Below are 15,263 nucleotides of genomic sequence, written 5' to 3'. Positions count from 1 at the left end.
CTGGCAACAGAGCGAGACGCCATCTCAAAAAAAAAAAAAAAATGGTTATTTAAAAATGGAATTCAGTAGATTAACTTCTAAATAATCATCTCAGATTTTGAATCTATAAAAATTCATCACATTGTTGTTGGGACAAATTGAGATAAGGCTACAATTTTTTCCAAGTTAATATATTGAGAAAATAGAACTGTACTTCTACAATAAGTCACTATCGTTTATTTTTTTAAAGCAAATCAGTGAAAGAAAAACAAAAACCTTTGGTTCAGTTATATATTTATGAGTGGAAAAAAATTATAATGTAAATCCCACTCCTTAAAAAACTTAGGTACAAATTACAGCACTACAGATAACCCTCCATTTGCTTCTTTTGTTTCATGAAGACCTTGGAGATTCAACTCATTTTAAGATACCTAAGTATGAGTCCTCCAGGGAAATATTACACAAACTGGAAGCATCTTGGAACTTTTAAGTATATTCCAAAACATATATTTTTATGCATGCTTTAAACAAACAGCATTTTTTAAAATAAAGAGAATCTAAACAGAAAGTATGATGAGCACTAGCATTTAAGTTTTCTGACTTTAGCATTTAAGTAGTCTGACACAGCATTCATTAGTAACCAAGCGGCCCTAAACATGTACAATCTGAACCATGATTTGTTAAATATTACACCCTACTTCCCCAGAACATTTAGGCTGGTCATAAAGTTAGAAATGTGTAAGTAAGTACATAAGCATCATCAGTTATGGACAGCCTCTTGTATAAATTGCTGTTTAGCAATACACAAACTGCTTCAAAGATTTATGCTTATGGGTAGACATTCAATTATATCAATAAAATAGCATGTCCTGAAAATATGAGCACATTTTAAAACATACTAAGATGATTCTGTTAACCACAACAGTCCCACAGTATGACTGAATAATAACAAGAATCTACTTTAAAAGCAAAAAAAAAAAATTAATCAGCATAGTGAATGATTGATTCAACAGGGAACAGCTCCCAGGGAACAGACCAGTCACCTGATTGAAGACTCCTTCATATAAGCCATCAACATTCTTTATAACATAAATGACTGCACCCTCCATAAATGACAGCTCATCATCCTTGTCTTTTGTATAATCATACACTGCAATGATGTTCTCAATATAATTCTTTGGGGGCCTTGCAGTATCCTTATCTGCATATGAAACATTATACTGAACTATTGCAGCCTCCTCGTCTTCATAATCCACTGGAGTGGGTGGTGGTGGAGGTGGAAAGTCATCAAACATGAGAACATTATCTGGTGGTGTCGGTGGTGGAGGAGTTAAACTATCCAATAATAGGGGGTGAAGGTATAGGTACAGCTATGTGAATACTAACACTACTGCTTCCTCTGTTTTCTTGACTTCCCTTCCTCCACTACTTTCATTGTCTGCCTTGGTTTCTGATTTAATGAAGCTGACCTGCCTGGACTATGATGACTTCCAAACCTAGCAGGATGCATCATATAGTCATTAGGAACAGTTGGGGGTTTAATGGGTTCCAGGGTTTTATAAGGAGTATTCTGTCCCAGGAATCCCTGGCCTCATACGGGAGAACTTGGTGGTTTTGGAAAGAAGGATTTGCTCTTGTTCTTGGCAGTGTGCCAATTCTTTTTTTTTTTTTTTTTTTTTTTTTTTTTTGAGACAGTGTTTTGCTCTGTCACCCACGCTGGAGTGCAGTAGCACGATCTCAGCTCACTGTAACCTTCGCCTCCCGGGTTCAAGCAGTTCTCCTGCCTCAGCCTCCCGAGTAGCTGGGATTACAGGCACCCGCCACCACACCTGGCTAATTTTTTGTGTTTTTAGTAGAGACAGGGTTTCACCACGTTGGCTAGGCTGGTCGTGAACTCCTGACCTCAGGTGATCCACCCACCTTGGCCTCCCAAAGTGCTGGGATTACAGGCGTGAGCCACCGCGCCTGGCTGGCAGTGTGCCAATTCTTGCAGGCTGGTTATTTACATGCTTGGCACCATGGTTCACATCATTCAGAACTGTGTAGGCAATAGGTATCCAAACATACCTTATAAGACACTCCATATTTGCAGGCGCTATTATTTTGTGAATTCTTGATGTAATCTTATTTGTTGTCCAAATACCAATATCTCTTCGAGCTACTTTCTCTTTATTAATATCCATGGTCTGTGAGATATGATTGATGAAAGACTCCATTCTTCAAAGTTGAAAGGCTTGGATGTTCACCAGCTGGAGTACATTGTTAGACACTGTAGTTTTTTGATAAGTGACACTAACTGGAGGTCCGGTTTTGTAGGCTTTGGTCTCTTCTAAAGCTTTTCTCTTGTCTTCACAGTAGTTCGCCACCTGGGTCAGGTTCTGGTAACTCTCTATCAGTGCCCTCTTGTGAGACAGGATCTCCTCTAGTAACATCTGCAGCTCTGCCATTTTCCACCCTTCTGTATCGGTTCCTCTTGCATTAAAGAAACAGAGGCAGAAAGTTCTACTGAGACTCCCAGCACCTCATAGCCTGGATCCAAACCATCTTGCCACCTGGTATTGTCAATTTGTTAATATTTTGTTGAGGATTTTTGTATCTATGTTCATGAGAGATATATCTGTAGTTTTCTTGTAATGCCTTTGTCTGATTTTGGTAGTAAGATAATTATGGCCTCACAGAATGAGTAAAGAAGTACTACTTCTGCTTCTATTTCAAGAAGAGACTGTAAATAATTAATGTAATTTCTTCCTTAAATGTTTGGCAAAGTTACCAGTGAACCCATCTGGGCTTTCTGTTTTGGAAGGTTATTAACTATTGATTCAATTTATGTAGTAGACACAAGTCTATTCAGATCATCTATTTCTTCTTGCGTGAGTTTTGGCAGATAGTGTCTTTCAAGAAATTGGTCCATTTTTATCTAGGTTATCAAATTTCTGGATATAGAACTGTTCATAATATTCCTTTATCATCCATGTATTAATAATATCTATGGGATCTGCAGTCATGTACTCTTTTTCATTTCTGATATTAGTCATTTTTGTTCTCTCTCTATTTTTCTTAGCTTGGCTAGAGGCTTATTACTTTTGTTGACCTTTACAAAAAAACTAGCTTTTTTGTAAAAACTGATTTTATTGACTTTCTCTATTGACTTCCTGTTTTCAATTTCATTGATTGCTGCTCAAATGTTTATTATTTCTTTTCTTCTGTTTACTTCGAATTTAATTTGCTCTTCCATTTCTAGTTTACTTAGGTGGAAGCTTAGATGATTGACTATAGATTTTTCTTCTTTTCTAATATATTTATTTAATGCTATAAGTTTCCTTCTAAGCACTGCTTTCACTGCATCCCACAAATTTTGATAAGTTGTATTTTCCTTTCATTTAGTTCCAAATATTTTTTAATTTTTCTTGAGATTTCTTTTTTGACTTATGTGTTATTTCGAAGTGTTTAATCTCCAAGTATTTGGGGATTTTCCAGATATCTTTCTGTTATTGATTTATAAGTTTAATTTCATTGTGGTCTGAGAGGAGATATTGTATGATTTTTATTCTTTTTAATTTGTTAAAAATTAAATGGGTCTGCCTTGGTGAATGTTCCATGGAATCTTGAGAAGAATCTATCTTCTCCTGTTATTGGATGAAGTAATCTACAGATACCAACTACATCCAGTTGATGGATGGTGCTGTTAAGTTCAACTATGTACTTACTGATTTTCTGTCTGCTGTATTTGTCCATTTCTGATACAGGGGTGTTAAAATCTCCAACTATAATAGTGGGTTCATCTATTTCTCCTTGCAATTCTATCAGTTTTCACTTTATGTATTTTGATGTCCTATTGTTAGGTGCATACATATTAAGGATTTTTATGTCTTCTTGGAATCCTGACCCTTTTATCATTATGTAAGTTGGTTTCTTTTCTTTTCTTTCTTTCTTTTTTTTTGAGACAAAGTCTTGCTCTGTGGGCCAGGCTGGAGAGCAGTGGCATGATCTCTCACTCTGCAACCTCTGCCTCCCAGGTTCAAGTGATTCTCCTGCCTCAGCCTCCCTAGTAGCTGGGATTACAGGCATGCACCACCATGCCCAGCTAAGTTTTTTATTTTTAGTAGAGACAGGGTTTCACCATGTTGGCCAGGCTGGTCTCGAACTCCTGACCTCAGGTGATCCACCGGCCTCAGCCTCCCAAAGTGCTGGGATTATAGGCATGAGCCACCATGCCCAGCCGGTTGGTGGATTTTTTTTTTCCTCTTAGTACTTTTAAGTATTTTACTCCATTCTCTTCTTGTTTGCATGGTTACTGTGGAGAGGTCATATGTAATCCTTATCTTTGTTCCTCAAAAGGGAGATTATTGTTTCTCTGGCTCTTTTCAAATTTTTCTTTGTCTTCATCTGAAATTTGAATATAATATATCTAGTTGTAATTTTTTTTTTTTGGCATTTATGCTGCTTGATGTTCTCTGAGCTTCCTGGATCTGTGCTTTGGTGTCTGACATTAATTTGGGGAAATTCTCAGTCTTTATTGCTTCAAATATTGCTTCTGTTCCTTTCTTATCCTTCTGATATTCCCATTTATGTATATGCTATACTTTTTGTAGTTGTCCCACAGTTTTGAATATTGTGTTCTGATTTTTCAGCCTTTTTTCTCTCTGCTTTTCAGTTTTACAAGTTCCTATTGCCATATCCTCTAGCTCAGAGATTCTTTCCTTAGCCATATCCAATCTCTAATGAGCCCATCAAAGGCATTCTTCATTTCTGTGACAGTCTTTTCATATCTCTAGCATTTTTTTAGAATATCCATCTCTCTGTTTATGTTATTTGTCTATTCCATGTTGTCTACTTTTATCATTAAAACCCTTAGCTTATCAATTATAGTTTTTTTGGAAGAATTTGTATTATTTTAATTATTTTTATATACAGAAAACTCAACAGTGTACATTTAACTCACTTTGGTGGCAAGTTCTTTAGCCTTTGCCTTTTCCATATGAGCAATGTGAGCCACAGACTTGGGACCCAGGGCCTTGCCTCCCCAGTGACGGCAGATCTCATCAGATCTGTCATTGTAATTGGTCCTGATAGCTTCCACCAGCTTAGCCAAAGCCCCTTTGTTTTCCGAGTTAACCTGTGTGAAAGCAGCATTGGTGCAGGTCTTCCTGTGGACTAGACATCCCAGCCTTGCCTTCCTTTTGATAACGCAGTAAGGGACCTCCATTTTATGGCACAGGGCAGGCAGGAAGACAACCAGCTTGATGGGCTCGACATCCTGTGCAGTCACCACGGGCTGAGCCTTCTTGTTCTCCACCAAGGTGGTGACGGTGTTAACTCCTGCTCGAAGGACAGGTGGTCTCTTAGTGGGGATGCCCCCTTTGCCCGGAGCTTTCTTCTCAGCCAGGGCCAACAGCCTCTGCTGCTTCTCTTGCTTTGTCTCTGGGCCAGCTTAAACAGCTGAGTAACTGTTTGGCCTTCCAGGGCCTGGGTAAACTGGTTAATCGCAAGAGGCACTTTCAGCCGCTTATAGAGAATGGCTCTCTGCCCTCATATAGCGGGGCCATTTCACAAAACGAGTGAGCTCGCTTTCAGGCCGGATGTCCTGTCCAATGCCAAAATTCTTAGGCTTTTTCTCAAACAGGGATTCACCACTTTCTTGGCCTGCTGCTTCTTTACGACAGCGGAGGCCAGAGCCACCTTTTTGCCCTTGGCCTTCTTTTCAGCATCTTGGGTGGCAGGAGGAGAGAGCAATTATAGTTTTTTAAATTCCCAGTCAGATAATTCCAACATTCCTGTCATATCTGAGTCTGGTTCTGATGCTCATTCAGTCTCTTCGAACAGCATTTTTTGCCTTTTAGTATGCCTTTTAAGCTTTTGTTAAAGGTGAACATGGTGTACTGAGTTTTAAAAAAAAAAAGTAAAGTAAATAGGATTTTAGTAATGCAGTGGTAAGGTGTCTGGGCGGAGGGGGAGGAAGTGTTCTATAGTCCTACAATTAGGTCTCAGTTTTTATTGTTGTTGTCTTTCTTTCTTTCTTTTTTTCTTTCTTTTTTTTGAGACAGAGTCTTGCTCTGTCACCCAGGCTGGAGTACAGTGGCGCAATCTCAGCTCACTGCAACCTCTGCCTCCCTGGTTCAAGCAATTCTCCTGCCTCAGCCTCCCAAGTGGCTGGGATTGTAGGCATGCACCACCATGCCTGTCTAATTTTTGTATTTTTAGTAGAGACGGGGTTTCACCACGTTGGCCAGGCTGGTCTCAAACTCCTGACCTCTGGTGATCCGCCCGCCTCAGCCTCCCAAAGTGCTAGGATTAGAGTTGTGAGCCACTGCACCCAGCCTGGTCTCAGTCTTTTGTTGAGCCTGTGCCCCTGCACTGTGAACTTCACAAGTGCTTTTCAGGTGTTTTTCCTCTTAGGTGAGACAAGATAGCTAGAGGAGGCTGGAGTTGGGTCTTTCACTTCCCCCAGGTAGGTTAGGCCGTGATAAAGCCCCAGCAAGTAGGGCTCTGGTAAAATAGTTTCTCCTGAGGCGGGCCTTGTTAGGAAGAATAAAACGCTCTGGTGTATTTCAAAATGGCTCCTTTTTCCCCTCCCCCTGCCAGAAGCACAATATTTATGATCTAATATGGTATGTCTAGTTGCAATGTTTTTGGCATTTATCTTGCTTGATTTTGAGCTTCCTGGATCTGTGGTTTGGTGTCTGACATTAATTTGGGGGAAATTCTCAGTCATTATTGCTTCAAATATTGTTCCTATTCCTTTATTATCCAATAACATTATCCGATATTTATTGTGAGGACCTGGTAGAGTTCCCAGAAGTAAAACTCACAAAAGTGTGCCCCCATCCCCACCTTGACTGGGTCTCCCTGGAATTTTTAACTCTGAGAGCTGCCCACACTGAGCCTCTATTAATTCATCAATTACAGTTCAGTTATCCTGTCACTGGTTCCGCAGAGGTTTCTGCTCCAGTAAGTTGTGATTCTGCTTCTGCCTGTCTGTCTCTCCAGTCTTTGAGGCAGCAGTTTGCCCTGTGATCTCACTCTCTGACAGATCTAAGAAGAGTTCTCAATTTTTCAGTTTGTTCAGCTTTTTACTTATTGTAAGGCCAATGTGGTAACTTCTATGCTTCTTACATGCCAGGTGGGAAACAAGAAGTCCTATCTAGGTTTTTTAAAAATTCACGCATCATATGTAATTTATCTAAAATCGACATATATTACTTATATAGTAAAGAAAAAGGCTCGTTTTTGCTTTTGTTTTTCCTGCTTGACATATGCAGTTTCTTCCTCAGTAAAGCTCAAGTCAAAGGCTTCTAAGGCTAGATTCTATATAAGGAGCAAACAGGATTTGGGAAATACTCTTCTACTATAGACGATGCTTTATCATAATGGCTTTTAAATTTGCATTTGTTGCCTCATGACCACAAAATGGCTGTTGTGATTTCAGACATTATATCTCAATTCAAGGTACGAAGAGAGGAAAAGCAGCATAAGCCCCGTCTGTCCTTTTCACTAGGAAGACAGAAAATCCTCAACAAATCCTGCTTCAGTCTGGTTGACCAGACCTATGTTTCAGGGATGCTCCCAGCTACAAGAGGCTGGGAAAAGAAGCCTCTGAATGGAAATGTGATGGGCAGGCAAGAAAGGAATTGAGAATGGCTGCTGGGTTAGGCAATCCAACAGAACTTTATAATATTTGAAAATGATATTAACCTTTCCTTCACATTATTGATTCATTCCTTCTGCACAGACAAGAATCAGACATTGACTAAGCTTATGAGTTTACTGTAACCCTGCTGACTCATAGTGTTTATTCAAAACCAATACCTTGATATTATCAACAGAGTCAGGACTGAGAGAAACTGTTTTTAATAAAACAATTTAAAGTTCTAGCAGGAGAAAACAGGGTTGTTTTAATCTCTACCAACCCCACTTTCCCACCTTATTAATTATACTTTTGGAAGATCTGGATAAGCCTACTCAATCTTCAAGTCTCATTAAATATTTCCTCTTTATTGAGTCCTTCCCTAGATCGTAGATCAGTTTAAGAACTCCCTGCTCTATGTTCTCATAGGCCTCTGTTCTTCGCTTATCACAATACTAATGCTTTATTTCAATTCCTGATTAGAGTTCTGCCTACCTGACTAAAGAGCAAAGTTCATTGAAGTCAAGGATTGTCTTCCCTGTTCACTGCTGATATATAGTATAGACTGTCAATAAATGTTTATTGAATGAATGAATTATTGCATCCCCCTTCCAACACCACCAAAAACTTCAAGATATCTATTATCCTATAATTGTCACACAGGGTCAAATTAGGAAATCGAAACCACTCAGAATAGTTAAAGCAGAGGGAATTTACTACACTGACTTGATAACACAGGAGATAAAAGATGCTGAGACTGGATCTCAGCATCTGAGACTACCTGAGAAGACTACCTGAGAATGGATGTTACCTCAGATGGGCAGAGCAACAGCAGGAAGCTCTTAGGACCCTTGGGTTGGAGGGACTATATGAAAAACTAATATTACTACAACCCCAAGGGGTCACAAATGTACAGCAGAAGTCCCAGTACAGTGTGGCTCACCTGGGTCCCCTATTTAGAGTCTCACAAGGTCAAAATCAAGATGTTGGCAGGGCTGCATTCCTTTCTGAAGGCTCTAGGTATGAATCTGCTTCCAAGCCCTTTCAGGTTGTTGGCAAATTCAGCTCCATGATAATGTAAGACTGTGGTCCCAGTTTCCTTTCTTTGGTGTCAAATAGGAGTGACTTTCAACCTCTAGAGGCTGCCCCCACATTCCTTGGTTCATGCCTCCCTTCATCTTCAGAGCCAGCAATGGCAGATCAAGTCTTTCTCATGCTTCCAATTTCCCGGACTTCCCCTCTGCCTTATCTCTCCTGCTGCCAGCCGGAGAACTCTCTCCTGTTTTAAGGGCTCATATGATTAGAGTGAGTCCACATGGCTAATTCACAATAATCTTTCCATCTCATAACCTTAATCACATCTACAAAGTCCCTTTTGCCAGGCAATGTGTGGACATCTTTGAGGAACCATTATTCTGGCTATAACAGCCTCCCATTAGTCAAACTCAGCTAGATTTCAGTTGGTACAAGGGGCTGAGAAACAGGCCTGCAGAGCAGGAGAAGAGTGAGGAATAGATCTGAGGACAAGCAGGCTCAGTATCACTACATTTTAAGATGACACCATGTTTTTTCTTCTCAAACTTCGACTGGCCTAACAGATAATTGGCCTGATTTCAACTTGTCAAAGATAATGAATTAATCCCAATTACTATAAAAACAAACAAACGAACAAAACGCACAGTGATGACATACCTGAAATTATATTAATTCAAATATAAGGCAATTGTCAGTTGGCTTCCATTATCTGCCCAACCCTGATTCTCAAACAAGGGTCAGCGAAAATTATTATCTTCAGCAGAGGAATATGAAAATGAGGCCTAGGCCAGGGAGGGAAAATGCATACAATTCCAATCTCAAGAAGTGCAGAGTTTGAAGTGAGTCCCTGAGTCCACAGTATATTCTTGGCCCAGTCTCTGGATTAAGCCATCGAGATGAGAGCCAACTAACCCAGAGATTCCTGGAATCATTTTTGCTGTCCCAGAAGACTCAGCCAGCCACAGGACCCAGAATTGTCCCCAGAAATATTTATGTCAATAAACTGCTGCCATATGATATCAAACTCCAGCAGGGACCAGGATAGACTGGATAGCAGAGTCAAACTCTTAAAATTATCCAGGGCAATCAATGAACAACTCTACCTTGTTGTAATGTTGCACCCTGAATAGTTTTATTAACCACAAAATAACAAGACTGCATTTTGTACTGCTTAAGTTTTTGGACCACACAAGTTTCAGAGATGGTATTTACAGTATTTCAAAACTCAAACGATCATTTTTGGTAATCATCCTCCAGCACTCAACTTGCTTCTCATTAACAAGCCTGCATGGCAGCAGTGCCTAAAAGGGTTACTTCAACATTGAATTTTGTGAAAGCAACAAAAGAACTGTTGACAATAACAGAACTAGTACATGGAATGCTAACACTACAGTCAAGCATAATGAATACTATAGATGACCAATGTTGCAAGGATTCTGTCAGAAACACTCATTCCCTTCTGAGTGAAAACCTTTAGTGAGGTTGATATGACTGAGAATAGGCTCTACTCTGGTCCACTTTACATTTTGTACTGTCCAAACTCTGCTATGCCTCTCATCTCTTGTCTCACTCAGATCTGCATGCAGTAGGATGTCACTTTCTTGCATCCTTGACCTTTAGCAGAAATTCTCAGTCTTTGGTTGTTTAAAATTCACCTTGCTGGGCGCAATGGCTCACATCTGTAATCCCAGCACTATGGGAGGGCAGATCATGAGGTCAAGAGATTGAGACCATCCTGGCCAACATGGTGAAACCCCATCTCTACTAAAAATACAAAAATTAGCTGGGCATGGTGGCACGTGCCTGTAGTCCCAGCTACTCAGGTGCCTGAGGCAGGAGAATTGCTTGAACCCAGGAACGGAGGTTGCAGTGAGCCAAGATTGCACCACTGCACTCCAGCCTGGCGACAGAGCAAGACTCTATCTCAAAAATAAATAAATAAATAAATAAAATTCACCTTAAGAACAGTTCTTTTTTTTTTTTTTTTTTTTTGAGACAGAGTCTTGCTCTGTCGCCCAGGCTGGAGTGCAGTGGCGTGATCTCGGCTCACTGCAAGCTCCACCTCCCGGGTTCACGCCATTCTCCTGCCTCAGCCTCCCAAGTAGCTGGGACTACAGGCACCTGCCACCACACCCGGCTAATTTTTTGTATTTTTTTTTTAGTAGAGATGGGGTTTCACCACGTGAACCAGGATGGTCTCAATCTCCTGACCTCATGATCCGCCTGCCTCGGCCTCCCAAAGTGCTGGGATTACAGGCGTAAGCCACTGCGCCCGGCCAAGAATAGTTCTTAAAGAAGTTTATTCCTTTTAATACACCCTACAAATGCAGACTCCTGTTACCAAGTGCCCTGGAAATGAGGCTTCTCTCTCTTCTCATGGCCCAGGAGCTTTCTCCTCTCTCTCATATGAACTCTGTGTTCTCTCTCCAGTGGTCTATAGAAAGATGCTCTCAGTTCCACTCTTTTGTGTTGCATATACTGTCAGCCACCAAAGAAAGGGTTAACTTCTGCTTTGATAGAAAGAGAAATTTTCTGATTGAGGTCTGAGTTGAAAACCAGTGCTTCTTAGGGCAGGAACCTGTGTTACATGATCTTTGAAGTTTAACACTTCAACATTTTTCCTGGCTGCTAAAGCTTGAGCTGTTTTTTAAATTTTATTTTAAAGTATACATACAGTAATATTTACTCTCTTTGCTATACAGTTTTTTTAGTTTTGACAAGTAAATAGAGTGTATAAACCACCATCACAATCAACATTCAAAACAGTTCTGTTGGCCGAGCGTGGTGGCTCGCACCTGTAATCCCAGCACCTTGGGAGGCCAAGGCAGGCGGATCACCTGAGGTCAGAAGTTTGAGACCAGCCTGGCCAACATGGAGAAACCCTGTCTCTACTAAAAATACAAAAAATATCCAGGCGTGGTGGCGGGTACCTGTAATCCCGGCTACTTGGGAGGCTGAGGCAGGAGAATCACTTGAATCCAGGAGGTAGAGGTTACAGTGAGCCGAGATTGTGCCACTACACTCCAGCCTAGGTGACACAGTGAGACTCTGTCTTAAAAAAACAAAACAAAACAAAAACAGTTCTGTCATCCCAAAAATCTTCTTGAGGCTGCTCCTTCATAATCAACCTTAACTCCAGCAACCATGGATCTGTTCTTGATTCCTGTAGTTTTGCCTTTCCAAGGATGTTATAGAAATGAAATCATACAGTGATATATGAAAGATACAGCCTTTTGAGTCTTTCTTTCACTAAGCATAATACATCAGAGATTCATTCATGTTGTTGTATATATCAATAGTTGGTTCGTTTTTTATCACTGAATAGTATTCTATTGTGTGGGGCATTAGTTTCTTATGGCTGCTATAAGAAATTACCACATTGATAGCTTAAAGCAACAGAAATTTATTCTCTCACAGTTCTGGAGGCCAGAAGTCCAAAATCAGTATTACTGGACTAAAATCAAGGTGTTGGCAGGGCCTCTAGAAATTTTAGGGGCTAATCTGTTACTTGCCAGCTACTGGTGGCTGCCAGCATTCCTTGGCTTATGGCCACATCACTCCAATCTTTGCCTCTCTGGTCATAGTGCCTCCTCTTCTGTCTGTCTAGAGTCAAATCTCCCCTTAACTTTCATTTATAAGGATACATGAAATCTCCCCATGCCAGGATCCTTAACTTAATCACATTTGCAGTCTTTTTTTCTTTTTCTTTACCATATAAGGTAACATTCACAGGTTCCAGGTATCAGGACATGATATTATCTGAAGGGTCATTATTCAGCCTTCCACATGGATATACCAGAGATTATTTATTCATTCACCCACTGAAGGACATTTGGGTTGTTTCCAGGTTGGGATAATTATGAATAAAGCTGCTATAAGTATTTACATAAAGGTGTTTGTTTTAAGTTTTCATCTCTCTTGGGTAAATACCTGAGAGTGAGACTGCTGGGACAAATAGTAGCATAGTTCAACTTTATAAGAAACTGTCAAACTGATTCCAAAGTGGCTGTACCATTTTGCAATTTCACCAGCAGTATTTGAGAGGTCCAGTTCCTCCACATCCTTGTCAACAGTTGATTGTCAGTTTTTCTGATTGTAGCCATTCTGCTAAGTATGTAGTGGTATTTCCCTGTGGTTTTAATTTGCATTTCCCTAATGACTGGTAAGGTTGAGCATTTTTATTCTGTGTTGAAATTTTAATGTTGCATCATTTCATTCCCTCTCTCACTTGGCTTTGTTTTGTCTTAGCTCTCCAAATGTGCTTTAGTAATTGTTTAGAATTAACTGCTTAATAGGTAAAAATCTTATAATTATTAGCTTCTCATGAAGTTAAAACTGCTGAGTAACTTTCAACGTAAAGGAAAATTCTTTTTTTTTTAACCTTGCATCTCCAGCTCAAAGGAAGGAATTCTGTCAAGATGAGTCATCATGGTATTCACAAAATATACCCAAGGTGCATGGTTAGCATGAGGTGATTAGTAAGATTGGTTAAGAGTATGTCTATAATGTACATGTGTTCTTTTTCATCTTTATGCACCTTTTTGGATTAATACCCTATGTTTACCAAAATAATTCGGGAATCTTCCCTTCAAAAATCTGGTTGGAATATAATATTTCTAACTCAGTTTAAGTCCATATAATTAGGTCTTTAGGGCATGCATGGGCCTGAAGTCCAACAAACCAGATTTGCTTAGAAGCAATTTTCTTAACCAATGAAATACTGCCTCTGAAGCTGCCAGAAACTCTGAATATCATCAGGTCTGCTGAGGCACCTGGAGAGTAATAAACCATTTGAATCAGAATCCACCTACTATTGAATGCCAAAACTCTCTCAGGGTAGTTGGTGCATAAAATATGCCTCCATGTTTCCAATAGCTCCAGGATAAATGTCCTGTGCCAAAGAAATAGAACAAGTAAGGCAAAAACCTCAGGAGGCTTGGAAGATAGGAGAAGTGACAATCTTAGCATAAAGGACTCAAGTATAGACTATTATTCTTTTAAAAAATATTATTAGGATATTTTTATTAACAAAAATAGTAGCAGAAATGGTGTACCAGTACACTTGTGGCATATATGTTAATAAAAACTAGTAACTATCTTTTATGGCATGTTTATACTATTATGCCAGACCCTATTATAAGTAGTTGACATAAATTAATTCATTTAATCCTTACAGCTAACCCAAGAGTAGATACTATTTTTACCCCCATTTATGGATGAATAAACCAAAAAACAAAGAGTTGAAATGATTTTTCCAAGGTCCCAGTGGAGCATCACACAGAGGCAGACAGACCCCACCAAGGCAGACAGACCCCACCAAGGCAGATGGCGACTGCTCTCCAGGAACTGTTACTGCATCTCCTACACCCAACCAATGACCAGCCTGATTATGGAGCTTTTCAAAAATCTGGTTCTTAGGCCCCGCCCCCAGGATTCTGGTTCAGTCAGTCTGAATTCTGCATCACTTTTGTAGATTACCCTGGTGATTCTGAGCATTAGCTGGGTTGCCAACATCAGTTTGGTTTCCCATTGGTGATTTGGCAATGTCTTTTTGCTGGTGGATCATTATTAAGTTCCTTCAGACCACACAATACTCCACATCATAGGTAATGGGGCAGGTTACTACTTTTAGAATTTCCAATACAATGAGTAAAAGTCAGAATTAGTATTTTACTTACATATGATACTTCTCGTACCTGAGCTCATCTTCCATTAAAACATATTTTAGCCAGGTGCTGTGGCTCACCCCCATAATTCCAGCACTTTGGGAGGCCAAGGCAGGAAAGTCACTTGAGGCCAGAAGTTCAAGACCAGCCTGGACAACATAGCAAGACTCCATCTCTACAAAAAATTTAAAAATTAGACAGGCATGGTAGTTCATGCCTGTAGTCCCAGCCACTCAGGAGGCTGAGGTGAGAGGACCACTTGAGCCCAGGAGTCCAAAGCTGCAGCAAGCTATGACAGCACCACTGCACTCCAGCCTGGACAACAGAGTGAGACCCTGTCTCTTTAAAAAACAAAAACAAGCAAAACAAAACATTTTAATTGTTATGCATAGTATATATGTGCATTTTTGTTAAATTAAGACTTATAATCTCATAATGATCATGATTTCCCCCAAATGCTGATGATGACCAAATTTCTATTTCTGTCCCAGACCTTGAACCCCCAGCCTAAAAATCATATTGCATATTGGATGTTTCTTCCTGGAAGAATGTCAAACTGAACAAGTCTGAAACTGATCTTTGTGCATCACACCCCAGCCAAACCTGTTACTTCTCCTACATTCCCTTTCTTGGTGATTGGCTTGTCCACCCACTCAGCCACACCAGCCAAAATGCTGGGAGTCATTTGGATTCCACTGCCTCCCCCACTTCCCATGACCCAACAGTCCACCTGCTTCCCACGGCCTCCGTTTCCTGCTGCCACTGCACCAGTTCACGCCACTTCTTGGAGGACATCGCGGGGTCTATCTCCCAGCTCCCTGTCTTGGGCTGCACTGCTTCCAGAGTGCTTGCTTTCTTTTCTTTCTTCCTCTTTGTTCTTTTGCTTTTGGGTCCAAGCTTCACTTTTTAAAAATGACATAATCTGTTTCAAATATACAATTGAGTTCAGAGAATAATAA

At 40.2% G+C, this 15,263-nt stretch overlaps 2 pseudogenes; both read right to left on the bottom strand.

The window, feature by feature from the left end:
- Positions 1-476: 476 nt before the first annotated feature.
- On the bottom strand, positions 477-2,485 carry LOC100985764 (abl interactor 1-like; annotated as a pseudogene).
- A 2,395-nt stretch (positions 2,486-4,880) lies between these two features.
- LOC100986421 (large ribosomal subunit protein eL8-like) lies at positions 4,881-15,019 on the bottom strand (annotated as a pseudogene).
- Between the last annotated feature and the right edge of the window lie 244 nt (positions 15,020-15,263).

This window comes from Pan paniscus, chromosome 15 (assembly GCF_029289425.2).
Source record: "Pan paniscus chromosome 15, NHGRI_mPanPan1-v2.0_pri, whole genome shotgun sequence".
Taxonomy (NCBI): Eukaryota; Metazoa; Chordata; class Mammalia; order Primates; family Hominidae; genus Pan; species Pan paniscus.
Note: the sequence above shows the minus strand (reverse complement) of the source record. Positions and strands in the feature narration are given on the sequence as shown.